Source organism: Sarcophilus harrisii, chromosome 2 (assembly GCF_902635505.1).
Source record: "Sarcophilus harrisii chromosome 2, mSarHar1.11, whole genome shotgun sequence".
Lineage (NCBI taxonomy): Eukaryota > Metazoa > Chordata > Mammalia > Dasyuromorphia > Dasyuridae > Sarcophilus > Sarcophilus harrisii.
The window spans coordinates 56,762,575-56,769,504 of NC_045427.1; positions in this window are offsets into that span (position 1 = coordinate 56,762,575).

The following is a 6,930-nucleotide window of genomic DNA, read 5'->3' on the forward strand; positions in this document are numbered from 1 at the left end:
TATTATTGTTGTATAAAAAATGATGAACAAGCTGATTTTAGAAAGGCCAGAAAGATTTACATGAACTGATGCTGAGCAAAACAAGCAGAATAGGAGTACATTGTACACACTAACAGCAAGAATGTGTGATGATCAACTTGGTTTTTCTCAGTGGTTCAGTAATCCAAAGCAATTCCAATAGACTTGGGACAGAAAATGCTACCTGCATCCAGAAACAGAATTAAGAAGAGACTGAATGTAAATCTGGCATTTTGTTGTTGTTGTTGTTGTTGTTGAGGCAATGGGGGTTAAGTGACTTGTCTAGGATCACACAGCTAGAAAGTGTTAAGTGTCTGAGGTCAAATTTGAACTCAGGTCCTCCTGACTTCAGGGCTAGTACTCTGTCCACTGCAACATCTAGCTGCCTCTGTTTTTTTTTTTTTTTTTTTTATCTCTCCCATGGTTCTTCCCTTTTGCTCTGATTTTTCTCTCCCAACATGATTCCTAAAACAGTGTATATTAAAAAGAAATAAATTTACTAGAAAAAAAGATTAAAAAATGAATTATATACCACAATAACATATGCATGAAATAAAAGCAAATAAGCATAGGAATAACAAGGGTGGGCCTTGTAAACAGCATGATGACCATAGCAAATTAAACAAGATTAATAAACAAATGGAATTGCAAAATGTGCATCATGCAAATAAAAACCATGACACGGAAATCTAATAAGCATGTTAAAAAACAACCACATGCATCTATGAGTATAGGCAACCACATTTGAGGCACATGATACAAGAACTGGCATTATTATTGCATAAACCTGCTGTTTCTTCTGCCTGCTGCAAGACTCTCCCCACTCTGGTCCACCTTCCACTCCACTATCCAACTGATCTTCCTAAAAAAGAGATAGGATGTCACCGTTCAATATACCATAGTAGTTTCTAATTGCCTTATTGGAGGCAGCTCTAATCAGCTCATGAGAACTAACAGTAGAATGTTCAGGATGAGTATTGGAAATCAGAAAATACTACAACATTGGGCTTGATTACTGTTGTGTTGATTTCCCAGACTTGCCAAAATGATGGAAAAATGGCTAAGAATACAGAATAACCTTCAAAGTATGTCCTGGATATTTTTTTCAAACAAGCTGGAGAGGTTCTTATACATTTATCAGAATACCCCCGGTTCCCTCCCTCCTCAAATCACCTCGGTATTTTCTTAACTGTCATCTCCTTTTTCTTATGCTTCTTTCTATCTCCCTTGATGACATGGGGAAGACCTTGCTTCTGGATCTGTATTTCTAACACACAGCACAGAGATTTGCACTATCAAATGTTTATGGAATTGAGCCAAATGAAAGAAGCAGTCGTTCAACTGAAAGAGCCCTGGATTTTTGGAGTTAGAGGGCCCGAGTTCAACTTCTGCCCAAGGCACTCTCTATCCATGTGATTTCTGGCAAGTAGTTTAATTTCTCCATGCCTCGGTTTCCACATCTGTAAAATGAGGAAGTTGAACTAGATCCAATATTTTATCTATCTTTAAATTAAAGATTTCATAAGAAACTGAGAACCGGAGAATTTAGTTATTTGTCCAAAGATCACTTAGGGCAAGCTAATATTAAGAGTAGAAGAGGCCAGTGGCCATCATCATCATCCTCATAATAGCTAACATTCATCTAGCACTTACTATGTACCAGACATCATGGTAGACACCTTAAAATTATTACTTCATTTGATCCTCCTAACAACTCTAGGGGACTATATGCTATTATTATTTCCATTTTACAGACAAGGAAACTGAGACAAACAGAACTTAGTGTCTGAAGCTGGATATTTTCTACTATTCACACAGCCACCTTTCCCTTCTTTCAGCCCCCAGGCAAGACCGAGTCCCAAGGCAGAGGGAATTTGAGATGATCACTGTGATGACAGAGTGGAGATGTCCTGGAAAGAGGCCAAAAGTATTAACTCTGTGCTACATGTCCACTCCAACTATCTCCCAAAATTCTGAAGAAAGATGATGTGAGCAGGAAGGAATGTTTCTGGCTCTGCTAGGACAAGCTGCATCCCAACACATCCTCAAAGGCCAATGATTCCCTGAACTCGATGAAGGCATCTGGCATTAGCTCAGAGTTCCATGGGGCCAGGATCTGGGAGGATTCTAAGAAGCAAGGCTTCCTACTTTCCCAGAATTACAACAAAAACAATAAACATTTATTACTAGGCTCTTCCTGTGGGGCAGGGTGTAGTTAGTTCTTTGTAAATTTAGGCACAACTCAAAATTCCAGGAATCTAAGAAAGTTAGAACTGGAAGGGACCTCAAGCTTCTCGTTTTATAGATGATGAAACTGAGCACTAGAGAGCCAAGCTGATTTGTCCCAAGAAAATTAAAAGCAAGATTAGAACCCAGATCTTCTGTCTTTTGTCCAGTTCTTATTTCTACTCCAATGCACTACTCCAGTGAGAGTACTGCAGAAATTCTCTATTCTCCAAGGAATTGGTTTAAATACTACAAGGGACAGGAAATACTGACTCAGTCAACTCTTACCACTTGGAATTCACAGCAGCACTGTATGAGGTCCTGCCTGGAGGGTGCTTCTCACCCCCTTAGCTTGAAGACTCTTCTCACATAGTAAATTGGTTAGGGAGACTTAACTAAGGGCACTCAAACCCCCCACCGCTGGAGGACTATTTGGCTTTGTTTATAGTAGCACTAGTTGACTAGTCAGAAATCCTAAAATGGACATTTCCATTGGAAGTAAGTGACCTTGAATCTGAGAAGTCAGAGGTCACAGGATCATCTTTGGAAGGGATTGGCAGCAAGGAGAGTTTCTGCATTGGAGAATGGCCAACATAGGTAGGAAAGGGGATTAGATTCAACCATGGCTTGGTTGGCCCAAAGACAATTTAAAAACATTTTTAATAGTATTTTGTTTTTCCAAATACACGCATTTACCTTTGCAAAACCTTGTGTTCCAAACTTTTCTTCCTCCCTCTCTGCACCCCCCAACTCTCCAGACAGCAAGTAATCCGATACAAATTAAACATGCAATTCTTCTAAATGTATTTCCATATCCATCAAAAACGTGGATTTTGAGGGGAAATTGTATAGAGTGTCCAAGTGATAACCTTGCAGGAGGGCGTAGCAATAGTTATTATTACTTGTTGCTTGTTATGGCAAAGTTTAAAAAGTTTGAGACATGTTGGGTACTTAGTCATCTTGGTAATAATGCCAGAATTTTAATGAAAGGGGTCAATGACAGTCCTGCATGACAAAGATCCCTTGTGGCAGCAGGCTCAAGGCTTATATGCCTTGGAAAAGAGGTGTTCCTGAAGGTGGCAATAAGCTCTCATTGATTAATAATTCATTGTTGTTTTTGTAATTATTATAACCAGGAATTTGTAATATATACAATAAATTATTGTAATTATCATTACAATTAATTAATAATTGTAATAAGCAATTATTACAATGAGGGGCTGTATCAATTCTAATAAACTTTGGCTATATCATTTACTTCTAAATTACTTATTTCTCTGTGATCTATTCAGAGAATTCATCTTCATCCAAACCTGGATAGAAGGTTGAGTAGAGTCTAATCAGATTTAAAGAGAATTAATTAAGTCTTATCAGTAATGTCTTTTGAGATTGAATTTTTGAAGTGAGGATTATTGAAAAAGGAGGAACTCTGAATCTCTCCAAATCATCAGTTATTAATCATCATTTCTTTCATTTTAAATTTTTTTGTCACTGTTTGTGAAAGCCTTTTATGTTTGGCATTATATAGGAAGAATAAAAACTTCTCCAACTTTATTTACATTGTAAATTGGGTCATATGGAGTCTCTTAGTGGGAAAGGAAACATGTATTTGGAGATTTTCCTGGAGTTCTAGCTGAGGGGCCAAACATAAGATAGCTTCAGATAAATTTATTTTTTACCCAAATAAATAAATAATTTGCAGAAATTTATTTCTGAAATGATTTTTACATTCCAAGTTCTAGGCTGAGTTGAGAACTTAGACCAAAGTACAGGAATAGGTAGATGCCTCTGAATTTAGGAAAATTTTTTATAATCTGTCCCTTATATGTGAAAGGTGTGTAACCTATCCCCTATGTAGTATTACAAATAAGTTACTCTTGTGAGTCATTTTCTTCTTTACTCATGAGATATAGCTTAGATTATAGTATCTAAATTTCCATTCAATTCTTTTGGCTTTCATATCACCATTAATACCAAATTGCAATCCCCAAATCATTTTTTAATTAAAACTTTTTTGTTAACAAGTATTTATTTTCTTTCATTTCACTTCTCCTCCTATAAAAAAGAAAAAGAAAAAAAAGGCTTTTTGACAAATTTGCAGAGTTAAGGAAAATAAATTCTTATATTGGCCATGGCAAACATGTGTGTCTTATTCTGCATATTAGTACACTTACATCTCTGCCAGGAAGTAGATAGTTACTGTTTGCTTATTTGGAATTGTGGTTGGTCACTGTCTCTTAACAACTGTAAGTTTTTCAAAGTGATTTGTTTTTATAATATTGTTATCATATATTTTTTCTCCTGGTTCTTCTCAGTTTACTGTCAGTTCATACAATTCTTCCCAAGTTTCTCTAAAACTGTCCTTTTCATAATTTCTTACAGTACAATAGTGTCCTATTAGATTCATATACCATAATTTATTTCCCAATTGATTGGTACTTTCTTAGATTCCAGTTCTTTGTCCCTATAAAAAGAACTACTATAGGTATTTTTGTACAAATAGGACTTTTCCCTCTTTCTTTAATCTCTCTGAGGTATAGAGGAAGTAGTGAGGTTGCAGGGTCAAAAAGTATTGACAATTTGGTAACTTTTGAAGTATACTTCCAAATGACTTTCCAGAATAGTTCAAACAACTCACAATTCTAGGACTAATGTATCAGCACTACTGAAAACCCTTCCAACACGTGTGCTTTTCTTTTTTGTCAACTTAGTCAATCTGGTGGATATGACATAGAACTTCAGAGTTTCTTTAGTTAACTCTAGTTATCTCTAAAGGATCCAAAAATCATTAATTAGAGAAATACTTCTTTAGTTAGTATTTCTCTAATTAATGATTTTTGGATCCTTTTTTCATATGATTATAGAGAGCTTGGATTTCTTTCCTGATCGTTCATTTCCTTTGACCGTTAATCAATTGAGAAGGGACTCTTATTCTTATAAATGTGTAACAGTCGCTTATGTCTTGGAAATGAGACCTTTATCAAAGGAACTTAATGCAAAGATTATTTTCCCCTTTCATTTGCCTATTTCTTTTTTAATCTTAGTTTCTTGGCTATGTTTGTTCAAAAACCTTTAAATTTTATATACTCCAAGTTAGCCACATTATTTTCTGTAATCTTCTTCATCTCTTATTTGGTCATGGACTCTTCCTTTACTCATTCCCTTACTGAAAGCTAATTTCTTCTTTGTTTTTCTAATTTGTTTATGGAGTGACTTTAAATATTTAATCATGCATTCCTTTGGAGTTTATCTTGATATATAGAATAAAGTATTGATATAAACTTTGTTTGTTTTGTCCTTAATTCTAGAAAAGGAACAGGGTTGTGATACCATGACAAGCAAGTGAATTGTATTTAAGTGAGGAAGGGCTGTCCAAAGTCACCAGCCTCACTTTCTCGTTCATAGTCATTTTTTCCAGCGACAAGATTGATATCAATACGACTGGGGATAGCCCTCTGATCTAAACCTAGGTTCTACCATAAGGATGCTGTCCAATTTTCCCAGAAGTTTTTGTCAAGCAATGAATCCTTCCTGCTCAGTAATTGTCATATTTGGCTTTATTGAGCATTAGGCTAACAAATAGATTTGCCTTGCATTATTGTGAACCTAACTTTTTTCAATGATCAACATCTCTATTTTTTAATCAATAGTAAATGGTTTGATGATTATTACTTTGTAGTATAGTTTGAGATTGATTATTTCTAGGCACTTTTTTTTTTAAAGCATTGTGATTCTTGACCTTTGATTTCTCCAGATGAATTTTATTATTTTTTATAGTTCTATAATATTATCCATTGGTAGTTTGATTGGTATGTCACTGAATAAATCAGTTAATTTATTGATTACTGTCATTTAAAAATCATATTACATGAGGAATTAATGTTTCTCCTTTTTATTTTTAGGTTTGTTTATATGTTTGTAAACAGTGTTTTGGAGTTGTATTCAGAGAGTTCCTGCTTGTAATTTGGTAAGTAGTTTGCCAGATATTTTACACATTCTGTGGTTATTATAAATGAAACTTCTCTTTCTAGCTCTTCCTACTACTGGGCTTTCTTACTAATATATAGAAATAGGTGGAAAGATTATAGTGTGAAGAAGATGACAACTCCTCCATAAAAATTTCCCTTAGACTTAAAGATGCACTTCTCTCCTAAAAGATTGTCATAGTAACTTGGTTACTTTCTAGACTCTTTCACCCAAACTAGGAATCCATAGAGAGACCACCTTTCTCCCTCCACCCTCCAGAATCCTGCAGCAATCCTAGAAGAAATAACCAGGGGGAAAGTTGAGGGCTAAGTACAGAGGGCAGATGAGCAAGTCCAGCATTCCCCATCTGAATTTGGTAGTGCTGGTGTCCAGCTCAACACAAACCTTCCTCCAAACATGATTAGAGCTGTAAAAGATTGACTGAGTCTATTATAGTATTACCTGTTGGGCACCAAACCTGAACTTTTTCTAAGCCCTGAACCTAATTCCAGAAAGAACTACTACTATGCTATTTGGTTTGAAACAAGGCACTCCCCTGAGTCTGAACCAAGCAAAACCCAAAGCCAGCTTATTTCCCAAAGCATCCAAACTCAGTCCTAATCTGGGAAAGAGAACAGTTTTCTGTAGATCCAGACAGAGTTCAGAATAGGACAGGTAAGCTGAGTGAGAAGACTCCCAGCAAGCTTGAGCCGTCCCTGA